General features: G+C 42.8%; 1 protein-coding gene across 5 annotated transcripts in view; it reads right to left on the bottom strand.

Annotated features, from left to right (window-relative positions):
• The window catches only part of LOC119646684 (dual 3',5'-cyclic-AMP and -GMP phosphodiesterase 11-like), a 506,073-nt gene that overhangs the window by 298,121 nt on the left and 187,836 nt on the right, over positions 1–20,116 (bottom strand). For all 5 annotated transcript variants that reach the window (XM_038047243.1, XM_038047241.1, XM_038047242.1 and 2 more), the window contains one exon: positions 16,430–16,510. The gene's annotated coding sequence lies outside the window, so the exon portion shown is untranslated. The remainder of the gene's footprint in view (positions 1–16,429; positions 16,511–20,116) is intronic.

Genomic DNA, 20,116 nt, shown 5'->3' with positions numbered 1-20,116 from the left:
TTCTGCAGTTTTCGTGGAATACAAAAGGACTGGCGAGATCATTGTCTTGCACGGTAAGAGCTTTGACCTCATGGTGAGACGTTTCGAGCGGAACAGTTTTTGTAAGCTGAAATAGGCTCTTTTGGCTGATAACAATCGTGCGCGGATTTCCGACAGGGAGATGCCCTATTAATGGTCCGCTTTAACCTGGCCCTCGAGAAAGTGATCCTTGATGCTGAGGTAAATGCAAGAGGTACGATCCTCTTCAAGTCCACCCAACTACTGGCCTATGCTGACGATATTGACATCAAGGGAAGAATGACCCGAGACGTACAAACTACCTTCATCCAGATTGAGCAAGCGGCAAGCGAAGCGAGATCTTGGGCTGCACATCAATGAAGGCAAGATTAAATAAATGGTGGCAACGTCAGCACCGAAAACCAACAACATCAAACCGCACTAGTCAAACGGGAAGAATAAAGATAGGAGAATACAACTTTGAGACCGTTGATAATTTCTCCTATCTAGGGTCGAAAATCACAACCGATAACAGCTACGATGATAAAATCCAAGCATGGTTGTTGTCAGCCAACAGAGCCTATTTCAGCTTACAAAAACTGTTTCGCTCGAAACGTCTCACCACAAGGTCAAAGCTCTTACCGTACAAAACAATGGTCTTGCCAGTCCCCGTATATTCCTCGGAGACTTGGGTTCTTAGCAAAAAAATTCCGAATTCTTGACCGCGTTCGAGAGAAGAATCTTTCCAAGAATTGGCCCCCTACATGAGGATGGACGAGTCCGTAGCCTACATAACGACGAAATCTATGAACGATACCATGACCGTCAGTTTGTGGATAAAATCCGGCTCAATAGGTTACGGTGGCCAAGTCACTTAATCCGTATGGATGAGGATGATCCAGTCCGGAAAGTGTATAAGGGCAATATCTATGGTAGAAAAAGAAGACGAGGCAGACCTTGCCTGAGATGGATCGATGGCGTAGGTCAGGACGCCAGACAGCTTTTAGGGATATCGAATCGGTGGACCTCGGCGCAAAACCGAGATGTCTAGAGTTCCTTATTAAGGCGGACCTGGACCTGATACAGATTGTTGCGCCGTTGATGATGGTGATGACGGGTCGGGCTTGGAAGGAGTGTCGGGCTACGAAGTGTTACCAAAAGGTGTGATTAAGGAGCTGGCCTATAGAGGCTATAACCCACCGCCAGTTAAAGTCGCAAACTAATTTAGAAAGAAATATAAAAATTAATTGCACATAAGTACATACATCGTATTTCATATGTACGATTAATCCACTTCATTAGCAGCATCTAACCATATACATACTTTCCACACTCTCAGAAAAAATCTAAGATAATAACATCAGACAGAAGCCAATAAAATAACAGATAGCATCCTTCAGACTGCGCACTGAGTAAGTTTCTTAAGCTGGACAGTAAATCATCTATTTTGATTAGTGTCGATCTTCCACTTATCGTGGAAGAGATAAACGTCAGTTTGCCTATGAATAGATAGAGGTGATTTGCCAGCCTGATCGTCTAGCGAGCCGTCTCATCTCATGACCAATGTCTACATGAATATTGCATTCGTGAGATTTATTTTCCAGTACTCTGGACAACAAGGGTTGCTTTGTTATGGAAGTGATCAGAGGAGGAAAAGAGTAGTAACCGAAAAATTATTATTCAGCAGTTTAGTGTCTACCGCTGTCGAACTACTGGTAATGCCTGTCAACTTTGTTATCTGTTATTCCTGCAAATATTTTTCCTTCTTTAATCTTGTGAGTTGATTGTAAGGCTTTTCTCGGTCATAGGCCCGACGTGAATCGAGTCGAGAGGGTCTCAATCTACCATTTATGTTATCACGTCATCGTTTTGTTGGTCTGGCTTCATCCACTGAGAGAGTCATCAGCGTAATCGAGGTGTTCAAGGAAAAATTTTATAGTCCATTCAACTCCTCCACGGTCTCTGGACAAGGCAGCATGAAAAACGTCACCGATATAAAGAAGAAATAATAATGATGATTTTACCCCAGCGTAGCACGTGACGTTTTACGCCATGGTATGCCGCTCTCATCATAACTATTAGTTTCTCCGGAATGCCCCTCCTCCGTAGAGCAATCCAGATACACTTTCTTTTCACGCTGTCGAAAGCCGTGTTGAAATCGATGAAGAACAGGTGAAGCGAAGAACTAACCTCCGCGTACTATTCTAGCATGACCCGTAGGGTGCTGAGGATCGAGAGCGGAAACTAGTCTACTGCCAGTCGAGCAAGACTTCGAGCTGTTTCTTGATGCATTCCAGATTACTTTAGCTATTATTTTTGCGGCGGTAGTGAGCACGGAAACACCCTTACAATTGTCGCACTCAAAATCGTTGCCCTTCTTTGGAATTTTAACCATCATATCCTGAGCAGTGATGTTCACCGTAAAGCAACACAAAAGAAGTACTGTTCATATTAGCGTTGGATCCTATATGGCAGCTTCAAAGTAGCCGCTACGCGTTTGTATACAACTGTCTAAGTATGTTAAGCACGTCCTTCAATTTCTTACATTCAATAGCATTTCACCATCGGCGCCAAATGCTCTTTCCCATCTCTTTCTCAATTTTCCGACTACCCAATAAAGTTTCTTTAATTATATTATGGTTCTAAACCTATGGTCCACCATAGATGATCTGATGCGTTATTTAGTGCTAAATTGAAAGACATAGGGGTCCGCCTCCTTGTTTTAACCGTGTTCGAGCTTCATGCTTACTTGTTTTTGCTTACGCGCTGCAACGGTATCTGAAGTTACGCCCCTAATGACACGATAAAGCCACTGTAACATGCGGATATAGACTGCTCTCCGAACAAAAACTAAGTCATCTCAGCGATCATGGCCTACTCTCGGCCTCCGGAAGGCCCGCAAAACTGCTTCACTAACTAATTTTGAAGTTGTGGGAAGCTGAGACCTTTTACAAGGAGTGGAACAAAGAGACTATCATTAAGACCACGAAACCCCCAAATGTTGGAGTGAAGTTTGGTGTTCAATTTCTTGCAAAAATAACAGCTAAAGCAATTCCAGAACACTTGGAAGAACACATCACGTAAAATGTCAAATGGGGCATCCGGAGCCTGTCAAAGTTGCATTCTACTGCCATTACCAGTGCTGGTTACCGATAAAAAGATAAAGAGAGTCGACGTAAAACTATGTGGTGTGAAACAGTAGGCAAAGAGTGCAGACTTCTAGGGAAGTCGTTGGTAAAACTTAAGCACAGTGTCGGGAATCGTTAACCATAACACGCAGGCATATAGAAATCTAATAATAATAATAATCGTTGGCGCAACAATCCATATTGGATCAAGGCCTTGAAGTGTGTTAGAGCACTTCATTCAAGACCGTAACGGTACACCATAGTACACTGTGGGAGGCAACGTGGTCAGCATTGCGCTCGCCCGAGATTATTACCCTGATTTGACTCAGGTACTCATTCACAGCTGAGTCGATTGGTGTCCGACATCCAATCACGATAACAAATTTCTCTGCCCCCAGCGAGATTTGAACCGCGACCTTCCGCTACGATAGCCCAGCGCTCTAACCACTTGAGCCATCCGGACATCATAGAAATCTAAGGCAATATTAAATTGCATCCATAGTTTGAGTACACGTGACCTGAATAAAAAAGACTGTCGTGTGAAAGCACGGATCCACTGTCTCCTGAAATGTGATTAACCTTATAGTATGACATATATTCGAGCACTTTGCAGGTCTCCTTGAAACAGAACCTGATTTGGTAACCACAATTGGAGCCCTGTGTAGTGTACCCAAACTTCAGCCGGTGCGGCTATGATAAAAAGCGGCACATTCAACTTCATAGATCGATTATTCGCATTTCCTATTAATTTGTATAAATTTTCCGGTTCCCAGAGTTAATTTCCTTTATTTTACACTCCCGCTAATTGTTAATCCCGATATTTCGTACCAAAACGTCATTTTCTTGACAATACGAATTATCGGCATTTTACTGTACAAGCAAACACAATGTTAAACTTCTTGAATAAAGGCCGATTCGAATGGGTGGAAATGCAGAGTCGGGAGTTATCGCCATTTAAGGAGGATTTAAGGATACGTGAGAAAAGTACCATTGGCCGACGTAGAGTAAACCCTCAATTCAACACCCACCACTCAAAACCCGCCTGCGTGCTTATAATGCCATACTGCCCCAGCTGCAGTTCTTAGCTGAAGAATAGACCTGCACAATTAATATTAACTTTTTTGAATATAGCATCTCAAGCAATCTCCGCATTTCGAAGTCATATTCCTAGGTAGAATCATATAACGAAGGCAAGTATCTATATTTCTGTTGATGGGAACACAATTTCACTTTATTCGCGATCTCATCGTTATTCATCTCCCATGCTTCCACCGAAAATAATATACTTTGTATCTTTCGATACTTTTTGTTCAGCACAACTTAAAATCCCAACAAAATGAATGTAAGCAAACAAGATAAGCATGACTATACCACCAGTGGTATCACTGACGTCGACAACTGTAAGAATTAATGAATGTATATGGGCTTTTAGGATTTTGCCTATTATATTCAAAATTGCAATGTCAACCTATTTTTAATTTTTCCTTGTTTAAGCAATTAAACACTAACTAGATTTGGGTATTTTTTTTTTTAATTTCAGATTATATTCCATATTGGGTGTTTTTACGTGAGCACTCGCCATGTAGGGCTAATCCCCATCGGAGACGGATGGACTTGGAGATCACAATCAGAGCCCCGTTGTGGCTCGCACGATAGTCCCAATTTATTCTAAATGCGGGCTCAGCATTCTTACTGGAGGATGCAAATCTACCAACCTGAAGCCTTTACCGGAACTAAGGAATATGGTACCCGACTTGTATAGCGCAACTCCACGCTTGAGCCCATCAGAAGTGCCCGCTTTGTGGGCACAACCACTATGAAACACCCATTAAGGGGCCAACCGCAAATAACCGGGCCGAAAACGCATCCTTCAGGAATTCTCCTGAGACTTAAGAATTCGGAGGGCTATCTCGTTGACCACTTGTTGAAATTGTGTGTAAATTTTTTTTACGCTAAAAAAGTCAATAAGATATCAATGGCTAGCGAAGGCTCCAAAAATAGTACTTAAAATGGGACCCGCTCGCAGAAACCACACACCACACAATCAGAAGAAAATATGATGGTGCTCCTATTTAACGTCCATCATTGCAACTGCCATCATCATGATATCAGCTCTAAGAAAGTTAATACTATTATTTTATTATGTGTCCGGATAGCTGAGTGGTTAGAGCATAAGGCTGTCGTACGGAAGGTCGCGGTTCAAATCTCGCTGGCGGCAGTGGGATTTGTATCGTGATTTGACGTCGGATACCAGTCGACTCAGCTGTGAATGAGTACCTGAGTCAAATCGGGGTAATAATCTCGGGCGAGCGTAATGCTGACCACATTGCCTCCTACAGTGCTCTGTAGTGTACCGTTACGGTCTTGAATGAAGTGCTCTAACACACTTCAAGGCCCTGATCCAATATGGATTGTTGTGCCAACGATTATTATTATTATTATTATTATTTTATTATGTTCATCTTAGGCGGAAAAGACTATGAAGTGCTATAGGCTACAATATTTAACATATTGTAGCATGATATTGAAAAGTTTGGTGAAAGTTGTACTATTATTAATAAAGCAGGTTATTTTGATGCGAATTTCATTGGCTCGCCCGACATTATTACCCTGATTTGACTTAGGTACTCATGCACAGCTGAATGACGACTGGTATCCGACGTCAAATCATGATACGACAGCCTCGCGCTCATTCACTCAGCTACCCGGACACTTGGTTCCCATAGCTTACATAAAAACACCAATAACGACGGTCTATGAATTATTCAATGAGATGATTGCTGGAAGTTCCTAGTTTGCCCGGAAAGCGGTCTACAAACGGGTGCTACTTCAGCCTGGATCTCTTTCAATCAAATTAAGCACGTGAACACCACCATCTCTGTCATGATAAATGTCAGAACATATGGGAGGGGCACTGAGTCGGAGGTCCGCCCAACTGATGCTTAAGGTGTGGGACAACGAATCAAAGCCTGACGACTGGCAACAAGACATTACCTATCCCATATATACAACTGGGGATGTTACGCAGTGCAGCAATTATAGAGGAATCACGTTGCTAAGTACAATCAATAAGATATTCTTTGCTACCTTACTAGACCAGTTAGGTTTATATGCTCAGAACATCATCACCCCATATCAACGAGGTTGAGGCAAATCATAAAGAATTCGGTATCCCGACAAAATTAATAAGGCTGACTAGGCTGTCCGATAAAACCTGCAGGATCACTCATAGTCTAAGTCCAATCAAGTACTGGCCTATGCTGACGATACTGACATTGTAAAATGAACAACCAGGGATGAATAGTTTACGTTCATCCAGATCGAACAGGCAGGAATCGCCTGAGATCTTGGGCTACATATTAATGAAGGCAAGACCAAGTACATGCTTGTCAAATTTTGCTGGTGACATAGGGATTTGTATCGTCACTGGATGTCGTATACCAGTCGACTCAACTGTGGATGAGTAACAGAATGAAATCAGGGTAATAGTTACGAAAAATGTTTACCACATTGCCTCCTACAATGCACTGTAGTATGCCGTTACAATTTGGAGACCGTTGATAATTTCTCCCAACTAGGGTCGAAAATCACAACCGATAACAGCTACGACGGGAAAACCCGCACACAATTGTTGGCTAACAACAGAGTCTACTTCAGCTTACAAAAACTGTTCCACTAGAAACGTCTCACCATAAGTATAAAGCTCTCAATGTACAAGACAATAATTTTGCCAGTCTCTATGGATTCTTTAGAGAATTCGATTATTAGTAAGAAAAATTAAGAACTCTTCGCGGTTTTCGAGCTCAATCAAATTTACGCGCCATTGTCCACGGTTACTTTAAATGCCCGTCAACTCCCCCCAGGACTTCTCGAAACGCTCGCACTCGTCTTCTACTGTTCTGCGCCAAGTGTCCTTGGGGCGACCCACTCGTCGGAGTGGATTCCACTGCATGGTATAAACCACAATGTAACTGTGGCCCCTCGTTAATGCGCGACCTATCCAATGCCACTTCCGTCTTCCGATCACATCGCATAGGAGCCGACAAAGTTGTTCGTTTGAAATAGTGTCAGGCCAGCGTACTCCGATGATATGATGCAGGCAGGTATTGACAAAAGCTTGGAGCTTTTGAATTACAGTGAAGTTCGCTTTCCATGTGCTACTCCCATACAGCAACACGGAGATAACACTTGATCTTACTTTTGAGATAACCGCATTTTCAGATTACAGACAGGGCACTGAAAGAGGATCTAACGCAATTAATGTGTCGAGCAGTATTTAGTTCGGTACCGCCGATGCACGATTCCATGATACACAAATTGATCGACGCCATCAATACTCTGCATATTAATGCAGATGTGGAGAGTACGATGACACGTCCGACTGAAAACCGACGTTTTGGGCCTGCTTATCTTCACTCCAACTCTACTTGCCTCTCTTTCCAAATGCAGAGCCATTTGGCCAAGGTTCATGACCCGGTGAGAAAGCAAACAGATGTCATCAGCGTAGTCGAGTTTGAGGAAAGATGCCATTAAATTCCTCGACGTCCTCCGGACAAGACAGCATGCAAAACATCACCGATAACAGAAGAACAGAAGAAATAATATCGGTGACAGGATGCAACCCTGGCGGACTCCGCTTTCGACCTCAAAATCCTCCTAGATTTTACCTCGATGCAGCACGTGATTATTTTGCGCCACCATCAAATTCGCTCTGATAATAGTTATTAGTTTCTCCATAATGCCCCTCCTACGTAGAGTACTCCAAATAAACTCTTTGTTCATGTTATAGAAAGCTTTCTCAAAATCGATAAAGAGCAGGTGCAGCGAAGATCTCAATTCCGAGTCCTGTTCCAAAATGATGAGGAGGATTCTTATCGGAAACTGGCCTGCTATTATCTTAGCGACGGCAGGGAGCACGCAGATATAACTTCCATTGTCACACCCAAAATGTGTGCCCCTTTATGGAATCTCACCGATCATCCCCTTCTTCGACTTTCTGGGAAAAGTCTCAGATTCCCAAGATTTCCGTGCGAGTGGAAGCAGCAGATCTGCAGTAATCCAGTGCAGCCATAAATAACTTTGCGGAGAGACCGTCAAATCAGGCGGCTTTATCCCGTTTAAATGTATTGATGTCCGAAATGATTTCTCTTCACGTCGCGGTGGCTAGCCATTTCATCCACAAGAGAAGGAACTTCGGGTGAAATACTGTTAAATATCATGGTGAAGTATTCTTCCCACCACTTCAGTTCTTCATCATCGTGGATAAGAAGTCCGTCGATTACGTCCTTCAGAGGATCATCGAAAGGTTTGCTACCACGTACAAGCTCTACTTTTCGATCAGTAAGATAGCTCTCCTACCGTCGAACGGCAGCTGGGTCATATAAGCGGTCGATGTTGAATTTAGAGGGTCGCACCTCGCCAACCTTCCGAGGGGTGGCGGACACAGCACGCAAATTAACGTAAGCGATCATCAGATGGTCATCCCTTTAGAGGCCGATGTCAACGCCTCTCTTGTTATGCATATCCAGAAAACAACTCCTTAAATCTACTTCGCATTTTATGTATGTGTACAATCGCAAGGCTTTATCATTTTTAGGGCACCTGTGATTGCATTCTTGTCTGTTGATGCTGACACCAAAATTAATTAAGCAAATTTCATAATGATTAAAAATACCATAGATCCTTCACAACTTGCTAGACTGAAAAATTTGAACATCAGTTCTTCCTTCATAATGAATCACATTTTCATTTTCCATAACAATTTTCACTTTACCTGAAGACTGAGAAATGAAAGAATAAAATACAAACTCCACTAGAAGATAGTCCCATAAATTATGAAAGTTCGTTTATCGAAAAAGGATTCAGAGTCCCTCTAATTCGAAAGCAAAAAGAACCCTAAAATGAAGCACGCCCCATCAATATATCTATTTTTCTATTTCTCTTGCTTTTGAAAGTTAGTGTAAACTGATAGCATTAAAGAAACGAAGCTGAGACACACACACAAACCCCCATGACTTAAACCAGAAGCCAAACTCAGGACATGGTCACGACGGCGGAAAAAGAGTTTGATTTTATCTATCCACACCACAATCTGTATTCCATCTGTCAAGGTATGAATTTATCTTTTCGCAGGAGGAAATCCGATTTTTTTAACAGCCTCCACCAGTTCGTTCACACTTTTTCACACCTGAATCGACATTTTTTATTTTCCACGTTTCACATCGGAAAACAATGTCGATATTAATGTCCGGTCGTTATCATTACAATGAATATTGTGGCAAATAAAAAATTACGACACCATCGGCCATCTTTTTATTGTTAAAGATATAAACAATAGCCATACGAGGAAATCGAAACATAAAAATTCAATATTATTTACGCTTCTCGCCTTTTAAAAGACAATTAACCGCCTTCCAGTCATAAATTGAACTTGGGGATGTCATGAATAATAGAATTAATCACTCACTTCGAAAGGTGGAGAAAATAAGATAATAAAAGTTTCAAAAGGAATGGAAATTATGAATTCAGAGCGTACAATTGATTGGGCAGTGGAATTGCAAGTCTTTCAATGCAGGGGAGAAATGTACTGCGCATTTGTAAATATCTTGAATCACGGCAGACTGGGTGTTCGGATTACTTAAGAAAATAATTTAGAGGTTTTAATTGATTTAAGAAAAAATATATTATTAATTATTTTTCCCGAGTTATCACAACCTCGGCAGATGCCGGATTTTACCTAATACTAGCACTAAGTGCCAAGCATTTCGGCTCGGACGAACCTACCTACTTAAAAACTAAAGGGGCACTGGTGGTGGTGGCCGGTGGTAGGTCAGTGGGAGAATCCGTCGAGTACTCCCCGCAACATCGAGCACGTATGCAGAATGGTGTACTTCTGCATGGTTTGAACCAGACTGTGCAAAAGTCCCAGAAAATCAAGCGAAGTCGTGAAGGATTTAGGAACAATACCTGTAGCGGACAATATTATGGGAACTACAACCACCCGCTCGAGACGCCAAATTTCTTTGATTTCCCGAGCCAATGGCTCATAGTTCACCTTCTTCCGTTCGATGTTGCTCTTATGGCGGATAGCAACATCAATAATATACGCGGACCGATCTGTCTTATCAACTAACAATATGTCAGCCTTGTTGTGTGAAGTATGGCGATCAGTCAGAACTTGCCAGTCCCACTACATGCTGTAAGCAGAACTATCAAGTACTGCTTGCGGTTCATATGGGTAAACCGGACATTTTCCCGTGATCAACCCATGCTTGTATTCAAGGTTTTGATGGATAACCTTACATACAGCATTATGCCTGGTGATGTATTACACCGGTGCCATAACAGTACAGCCAAAAATGAGATTTTCCAACGTCTCTAACGCCGAACCACACATTCTGTACTGGTCGTTCTTCACACGTTCTTTCATGATGAGCCTTTTATAAGCTCGGGTAGCGACCACGCCGTCCTGAATGGCAGACATAAGCCTCTCTGTCTCAGCAAGGAGCTCCCTAGAAAACAGCCATCTGTTCGACAAATGCAAATCGACAAATGGCTGCCAAAGACAATTCACGTGTTTACCGTGCATTGCCTTCGGCTTCCACTCATCGATCCGCCCTTGGTCCGACTTCACCCCACTCAGAGGATTGAAAGATCGATCCTTCAAGTTATGCGACTCATGATGACCTTTGCGGATGGCTTGGATTCGACGATAATATAAACTCCATCCGAATATCAAGACTTAAGATGTCTATTATTTGCAACAGACTTCTAAGATGGTCGTCAATCCCAGCATACAGCTTGATGCCATCTAAGTACATCAAGTGTGTTAGTTCGCACTTAGCACGTAGGCAAAACCATGCCCTCTAGCATCATTCAGTAGCCATGAAAGGGAGTTCAGTTCCATACAAAACCAAAGGGGACTCAACGAATTCCCCTAGAAAATGCCCCTCCGTATACGGATGGGCTCTGAGGTATTAGCACCTTCAGATGTACACACTGATAAGGTGGTATGCCACCCTTCCATGGCTGTCGCCAAACACTTTATTAGTTTCGGATCAATGCGATACAGATGTAGGATATCGTTTAGCCAGGTATGCGGAACGCTATCAAAAGCCTTGGCATAATCGATATAGCAACTAAAGAGGTTTCTCTGGAATCTAGTTGCTTGTCCTACAACTACCGAGTCGATAATGAGTTGCTCTTTGCAATCTCTTGACCCAACTCGGCAGCCCTTCTGCTCCTCGGACAGAATGTTGTTGATCTCGAGGTGCGCATTGATCCTTCCACTAATAATGGACGTGATGAATTTGTAGAGGGTTGGTAAGCAAGTAATCGGTCTTGTGTCTGCGGGGTCCTGCACCGTGTCCTTCTTGCGGATAAGGTAGCACTCAGTATGCTCAGCATGCTGGGCGGGTAACCCCCAAAGTCCACCCCAATATTCTTTCGCTTCCGTCACCGAAAACTGCACTGTCTGGACGCTCTGTTGGGATTCGTTGAGAGATCTGAAAAAGCTCCGCTGATTCCTCACGTATGTTGCATTCTGGACGCGTCTGGAATGACTTTCGCCATACCGTCGTAACTGACTGCATATGACAGAAAGTTTCTGTTTTAGTGAGTCCAGAATTTCGACTACGGATGTCTCATTGGGGATGGCATAGTTCCGGTAAACCATCTGCACTTTATTTTTCACTGCTGTCTGCTGGCATTGACAGTGCTGATCTGAATCGGTCTAGCAATGTCCTGCCTTAGTGAGTCCCGACGACGTTCCAGACGAATTTTCCATGGTGGATCTCTTTGGTCACTCAAACCAATAACACGAAAGCGAATCTTCTGACCGTGCAATCTGATAGCCGCAACTGCACCACAATACACAAGTGATTGTAATTGCAGCAGCGACATATCAGCACACAGTCGAGATGCAATCTCATCATTGATTTGAGATAGAATTCCCGGAGTTGCTGGAGATGCATAGAGCCTGGGAATACATGGTCTATGCAAAGGATCCATATCCGAGAATTCAATACACACTCTTTGAAATTCGTCCCGAACCTCAGCGGAAACCTCAGCTAGACGGTGGAGAAGAGTGCTTCGGCGAGTACTGAAACTGTTGCCTGCAGTGCGGCGTGTTGTTGATGCCGCCGCCTCTGCCCCCTCGACTCTTGGTCACCAGTTTCCCGGATGACCTCAAGTCGAACACGCTCCCTGATGGTGGCCGGGATTGTGTCGCTGCGAGTAATAAAGCGGTACTGGTCTGCGACTCGCTGCACAGTCACGTGCGCGAATTGCGAGACTTGGTGCAACGTTATTTCGTAGTAGGAGCGGATCATGAAGGGGTTCATTTCTTCAGTCCATTTCATCCGCTGCCTACGCGAACCTGCTGAAGTGGTCGCCACAGATTGTGGCAGCAGGCGGAGCTGTGCTCCTGGTCATTGTGGCGCCTAGACGTCGAACCGCCCAACGACTAGCGATTTCGATGCCGTGCTGTCCATTACGGGAGCCCGACCCAGTCACCAAGTCAGATGATTCTCGCCGGTTACCGGTACCGGACCTCAAATTTCTCTTTCTTCTCATTGGATGGATTTGCATTTTATACCTAACTGCCAGGTGTTGGGATAGCTTCCTCAGTGAGTAATCTGCAAGACTGCAAAGTTCCTTTATTTTCCTCACCTACCCCCTAAGACGCTGCGGTGGCCTTCAGCCATTCAGACTGAAGCTTTCCATCTCTCTTCCTTTCACAACCGGGTTGGGGACCGGCTTCGAATGACAGATAGTACGAAATTGTCTACATTTTCGAGACGGAGACAATTAGTAGCTTTCAGAAAATCTAACTGTACAGTATATTGTTAACATAAAAGTTAATCATGTTCTACGGATTTTCCAACACGAAATGCCATATAGAAAAGTTAGTCTAGGTCAAGGGATTAAGGGATTCATCTTTCCAAGCAGTCAGAAGATCACAATAGGCGCTCTATTTCGAGTCTATGCCTTTGTTAGTCTTTTAGAAATCTACAAAAGTTCCCTCTAGGCAAAGAATGTATAGATTTTTTATTGAAGTTGATCCTTCCCATGTATCTTCATTTTAAACAGGACAATCGCATACGAAGTGTTGACCTGTCTTCTCCATTGATCACAAACAATCAAGGTTACGATCAGCTCCCCATTAAGGGCTTTGCTAGCGTATTGTTTGTCCCTCTTTCCGAACGACTAAAAGGGTCCCATTTTGGCAACCTCTAGTTTCTTCGCCCGGCGACAGAACTTTAAATTACTCAATTTGGCAGCGTAAAACTTTGTGGTCTCGCCTTTTACAACAGTGTTTACAGTGGATGGTATGCTAGCTAGCTCTAAACTAGCCTAAGCTTATTATTATTAATACATCAGGAAGATTTTAATCAGTCCACTGGGTTCAAATAGCAGCTAGTGGCAGCTCCGTACTAATTGGGTATTTGTTCACTCGTGATAATGCTGCTTAACTGCCGGAACTACTTCGAATAGTATACTCTCGTCAGCTTTGCAAGGAGCATTTTTCCCCCGGGGATAGACTGACCAATATTTGCGCATAGAATATGGTCGTGATTATATATATATTATACCCTTGGGCCCGTCAACTTGTCATAACTGATCTATCTATGAAGATTACTGGTAACTCTTCTAAGTTCTAAAGCTAGAAATCGACTATCAGTCTAAATATTTACTAGACGTCATTAATGAATGGATGATTCTTTTTCGGTAGTTTCAAGTGCCTAGAGGAGCACAATTGTCATCTGCTTTGATAAACCGTGTTAACCGCTTTCTACTATTTTTCTAAAGTTTTCTTTGGTCTATGAATGGGTCTACTGCACAATCCGTTTTGGTGAAAGCCTCAACATTTTAACCTCGTGAGCCTGTAGCACGAGAGCAATTTAATTCTTCGATGTTCTCGTGAGTTCCTAAGGTCAACACTTTTTGTATACCGCCAGCTTATAAAGGGCCATTTTCATGGGTTCGCCACGCTTGAATAGTCATGATATCTGCTCTTGGGAAAATACATTGAACTGATTTAGCAATATTTCCAATACTTAGAATTAGGTGTCCGGGTAGCTGAGTAGTTAGAGCACAAGGCTGTCGTATGGAAGGTCGCGATTCAAATCTCACTGGTGGCAAAAGGATTTGTATCGTGATTTGACATCGATTACCAGAAGATTCAGTTGTGAATGAGTACCTGAGTCAAATCAGGGTAATATTCTCAGGCGAGCGCAATGCTGACCACCTTGCCTCCTATACTGTACTTTAGGCCTTGAATAATCTGCTCTTACAAACCCAAATCCGAACCCATCAAAAATGAAATCTTAGGAAGATCTGGGGTGGCTCGCCGTTAGGGACTGGAGTGAATGCTAAGGTGTAGGGCAATCGGCGACACCAATCCTTAATGAGAGGTTAGAAATACATAATGTAGGAAACAGGCCAAAAGGAGAATAAATAGAGCATAGTTGGCAAGCAGCTATAACAGGCAATCCCCTACCAGCAGTCAATTTATCCGAAAACTGATAAAATTCGTCCAAAGTTTAGTCATCATAGACAAGAGTAAGAAAACTAAATCTAATCAAGGGACTTTGAGCATACCGTACGAAACTATTAGGTTTGATTGAGGAACTGTCGACAGAATATCATAAAGACACTACCGACATAGAATCTCTTCATTTTGTTCAAAATTGGGAATCGTAATCATGACACATGAAATTCGATGGTTCGGTTCTGAGCCCTTATCTAATACACAGGAAAAGATCGATCAGGAGACTTACTGGCCATTTAGCGTGAATTATCATTTTGACATGATGACATATCTCCATTTTCCTGGGTATTCCGTCGGGTCCAAGGACTCAGAAACATAGTTTTCGGACGTGCATCACCAGGCCCCCGATACTAATCCAAAATCCTTAAAGATAAGCTCCAGATGGCCGCCAAACCACAAGATATCTTTAAAGAATTTATGCAATAGTTCATAAATCCGTCCAGAATATACAAGATATTGTTTGAATGAACAAGACAAATGTTTGTGAGACTTATAAAGCAATCGATTCATGGCTGGTTTATCAAAAGTTATGTAGATATAATATTGTCACCGCCTAAATAACGGAAGCTGTATGCAATGCTCAAAGTACATTGGCTAGAAGCAAATATGCTATTCATTTTCCTGGGTAAGTGCCACTTCAAAACTCACCCAGACTACAGGAGAACGCTTGCCCACTCTCTGAGTGTCTCCCATCTAACATCATTTATCTCGCAAACCCTGACATATTGTTTATTCCCCACTAAATCGAAAAAAGTAGAGACGGTCGAATACATTCGGTAAACAAAGAGAATATAAACTTTTGGATTACACGCCTGATATGCCATTCTCTTTACCAGCTATACTCCTGTGTATCCTCCGGATTAAGGGTATTACGTTCGCTTCGCTATCATGAATAGCAAGAACTACATATTCCACGTTGCAGGACTTTTCTACGTAGGATAGGTCATCGTAATTTCTCGTAAATGATTACTGAGTCATTGCTTACCCGTGGCAAAAAGATCATTTTCAGACAAAACCATAATCCTTCATACACTGTGACATTCTGGAATCACTTCCTGCACAATACGTCTATCGGCCGGAGGGATATTCTCCTGAACATGAAAGGTTAAGTACAAGTAGCTACGAAGTTTGTCATTGTCAGGCATGTGATCAAACATTCTGCTATCTTGAACGTGTATCGACATCCAGCTTGAAGATGTGTTCCGACCTTTCATCTTTTCCCCAAACCATATGCAGGATGCGCCTGTTGAGAATGTTTTATTTACAGTTCGAAATGTGAATTTTATCGATGTCAAGTGACTTTTTGATGGTGTCATAAACGTTCCTATTATCAACAGATAGGCGTACATATCTTGACAAGATGTATTCTCGTGTTCTGGACTGCATACGAGCACACGTGCTGCTATAACTTTTGGGGCTCTTCAATTCGGGATGTGGCCGTAAAACGTATCTCACGCAACCGGCATACTAAAGAAAAAACGAAAAGATGTATGTATCTTGAATCTGGGGCCGTGTCTACTTTTTATTATTGCCGGAATACCGAAGTTATGAACAAGCGATTTAGATGCACGAGGATGCGAAATGACTCCAAGTTAGGCTTAAGGGCTTTGACTAAAGTGACATGATATTTTGAAGTTAATGTTTATGGGAGAGGGTGGGAATTTATATCTGAAATACTAATGAGTTCTCAACCTCTTTTGTGTAAAATTGGTAGACACTAATTTACTTTAAATTTTGCTTTTTTCACACTTACCGACTTTCCTTCGCGCGCGCCACAGCACGGGCGGAACCGTGTTACCTGGGGCAGCCAGCGTGACGGTCGTTAATAAAAAACCTGGAAAAATAAGACGGTTTTTAGTTAATATTGTTAATTAATTAATTCTTGTAGTATAAATTGAGAAACAAAAGTTATTTGAAAAACAAGTCGGAAAACTGAAAGCTGGACGCTTCAGGTATGAGAGGTTTTGTGTATTTCTTTTATAAAAGCATTTGAGTGGACATTTGTCCCATTAGTACTTAGCTCGTAATATATGTATATATTATGTGAGAATATTCATTTTCGCGTGATACTGACATTCAAAATATTCCCACAGAAGCGACACGTTTGACCTATTATAACTTTGTTAGCAATAGTGCGATTTCCATCAAACTTGGTAGGATCATACTCTATATTACAACCTACATTGCTGCAATTTCGTGATTCTATGATGAACTTAAGGGGGTTCTGCACTTAATTACTAAAAATTATAGCAATATACTATTATTAACTTTATTTTTCGGTACCGGTGTGAAGGGTATTTCAGAGGCTAAGCACCATATAGTGGCAGCCTCCCGATTTTTTTGCGTGTGACAGACAAACAGAAAGACAGGGAGAGCCTGTGAGGAGTCGATAGATCTCCCATCACCCAAGCTGGAGGATACGGGGATACCTATTGATGTGCAAATATGTGTTCAGGTACTTTCTTTTCTGACTCTGCATGGGCTAGTGTTTGTTTATCTCCGGTGCGTGGGTCAAAATTGCTATGGGAAAATAAAACCAACATAAAAGAAGAGAGAAGGAGAAAACTTAAGGTGCAAGGGCTCGGAACTCCAATACCGACGGCTTTTGGGAGTGCGCAAGCGGGCTCGATATCTTTCGAACGCAGTGTTTCGGTTGTGGACAACTTGGTCACGGTGGCATCTAATTCAACATGTGTTGAGTTGAAGGACGCATTCAAGCGAAGCAAGGGCTTGCTAAGAAAACCAATAGCATCATCATCATCAACGGCGCAACAACCGGTATCCGGTCTAGGTCAGCCTAAATAAGGAACTTCAGACATCCCGGTTTTGCGCCGAGGTCCAACAATTCGATATCCCCAAAAGCTGTCTGGCGTCCTGACCTACGCCATCGCTCCATCTTAGGCAGGGTCTGCCTCGTCTTCTTTTTCTACCATAGATATTGCCCTTATAGACTTTCCGGGTGATATCATCCTCATCCATACGGATTAAGTGACCCGCCCACCATAACCTATTGAGCCGGATTTTATCCACAACCGGACGGTCATGGTATCGCTCATATCCAAAAATGTAGGCAAAAAATGATGTTTCTTCGGTTGTGTGTGTCGTTTTTTCAGCTAGAATGGAAAAAAGATAGTGAGTTTTTTATTCCTCATATATAGGAGGTACTCCGAGACCAAGAAATTGACCCATTCAGGAGAAGCTCCTCAATTCTCCGATCTTCACTAACGCCAAAGATGGGAAAAAATAAAATACACGAATGCATTTTAATTTCTACGGTTGACGGTGCGTTTAGAAGGAATAATCCCGCCTAGAGAGAATAGGGCTCTGACGCGGAGGAACTACCTTTCAAGCAACTTGGAGCAAAAATAGTTGAGCTTTCCGTGTTCATCAAAAGCATACAATAGGTCGCAGGAGGAGGACAGGGGTCAGTGTCACAAGCGAGCCGAGCGAAACCGGACCGTTGTGTTAGCAACCTGCCAGCAAAGAAAAGAGACAGGGAGAAAGGCAGTAATCTTCTAGGGAATCAGCAGGCGCCTAAGAGGAACAAAAGTACACTAAGAGTTTCGAGAACGGAACTAAATACACGGAAAGTAAAAAACCTGTGCCCCAAGTGCGAGCATCAGTAATCGAAAGGAAACAAGAACGAGAAAAGAGGAACGAAAAGGGTAGATGGAGTGGTTAATAAAAAGCAGCAGAAGAAAACAAAAGTTCGAATTCGCCCAGGGAGAATTGTCATCTCCACTAAGGGAGCGTATTAGGAGCGTATAATCCACTTATGCTGCCTTGTACATCCCGAAATGCAAATATCTTAATACCAGCATCAAATTGGGGTTGTTTCATGCCAAGTTCTCTCTGTACTTCCTTAGAAAGTGACTACCACTGTTACTTGGAGAAATTCATCAAAGCACGTGTTGATAAGAAGGCTGAAGTAGCGCTGAATAGGTTATACATTGAGAAAGGGAATGTAATGCAATGGAACCCAACCCCAACAAAAAGAGTGTTCGCGCGAGTCTACCGAAATAAGATCATGCGAACTAAGGTGGAACCAAAATAAAAACAGGAACGGCTCTATCGTGCGCATGTAGATGTAAAACTCCGCACCCGAGTGCCACGATCGAAAAAGAAGATCCAAGACGGATCCTCTACCTCAGAGGTTCCCACCCTGCCTTGAAATGTCATGCTATTACATTCAAGGATGCCCTTTTCACCCTAAATTGTTTAACTCTCTAAACAACTGCTGCAAAACTCAAGGATGGCCAAAATGTCATCCTAAACTCAAAAACTGTTGCAGGATGTGCAACAAAACTCCCGTCTACAATGCTTATCAACGGAAAAATAATGTATGATAGTTGCTCCCCCTTGTAAAGTATTAGGCAAACAAAAACAAGCAAGCAAAGGAATCGCGAGGAGAAAGTGAGCATGTATCATTGAGGACGGAACAGCACAGCATTTAGACAACTGCCTCCGTACTCCATCTAAGTTTCATCTCACCTTTCACTTCAACGCTACGAAAAAGGAAGATTATTTCACTTTTCAATCACTGAAACGAAGTGATAGATGTTTCACATAAAAGTACGGAGGGATACTCCTCAGAAGATCGGGCGACAATACCTTTCAACGTAGAGCTGCAAAGGCCCGTAGATCCAGAGATTTCTAGAAGGCAATCACCTACGAGACGAGTTTCAAAGATACACACAAGAAACGACCAATTTTTCTGGTATACTACCGATGATAGGACAGGAAATTCTACTCTCAAGGTGGGAGGGGAAAATGAAACTTGAAAGATGAAGTAAAGTGTACGTAGAGCGTAGCCCGGAACAATGTTGAGAAACTATTATATCTCTACCTGACACAACAAAACGAAGTTGTGAAATGCACTAAAAAAATTGCCGTGATATTCGGATGGAGTTTGGATTAGACAAGTGTCAAATTCAAGCCACCCGCAAAGCTCATCACGAGCTGCATTCCGGGTATAGCATTGGTGACCTCCACATCGAAGCTATGACCGAGACAGACTTTTCTACAAGTACCTAGGGATTCTGCAAGGAACCCATGCTCGAATTGGTGATCTGAAGATGCTGTCCGAATTCCTGCGATGTGTAAAGTTGGTGCTGAAATTACATCTCCCGGGGAAGAAGAATAAATAAAAGAATAAAATAAGCGCGTTGAATACATTCGCTATCCCTTCACTGGCTTATGCATTCGGAATATTGCCGTGGACGACGACCGATCTGGAAAACGTCCAGCGGCGGATACGGACAACTATGCTCAAATTCCGAATGCATCATCCAAACTCTACCGTTGAGTGAATGAACCTGCCTCGTGTCATCGGGGGTAGGGGCGTGGTTGACTTGGCAGCACAACATCATCGCGAAGTCGACTCGCTGTGCACTTATTTTTACAGCAAAGAGAAGGCGGGCTCCTTGCATGCGGCTATCTG

Source organism: Hermetia illucens, chromosome 1, assembly GCF_905115235.1.
Source record: "Hermetia illucens chromosome 1, iHerIll2.2.curated.20191125, whole genome shotgun sequence".
Taxonomy (NCBI): domain Eukaryota; kingdom Metazoa; phylum Arthropoda; class Insecta; order Diptera; family Stratiomyidae; genus Hermetia; species Hermetia illucens.
This window is presented reverse-complemented; position numbering and strand designations above follow the sequence as displayed.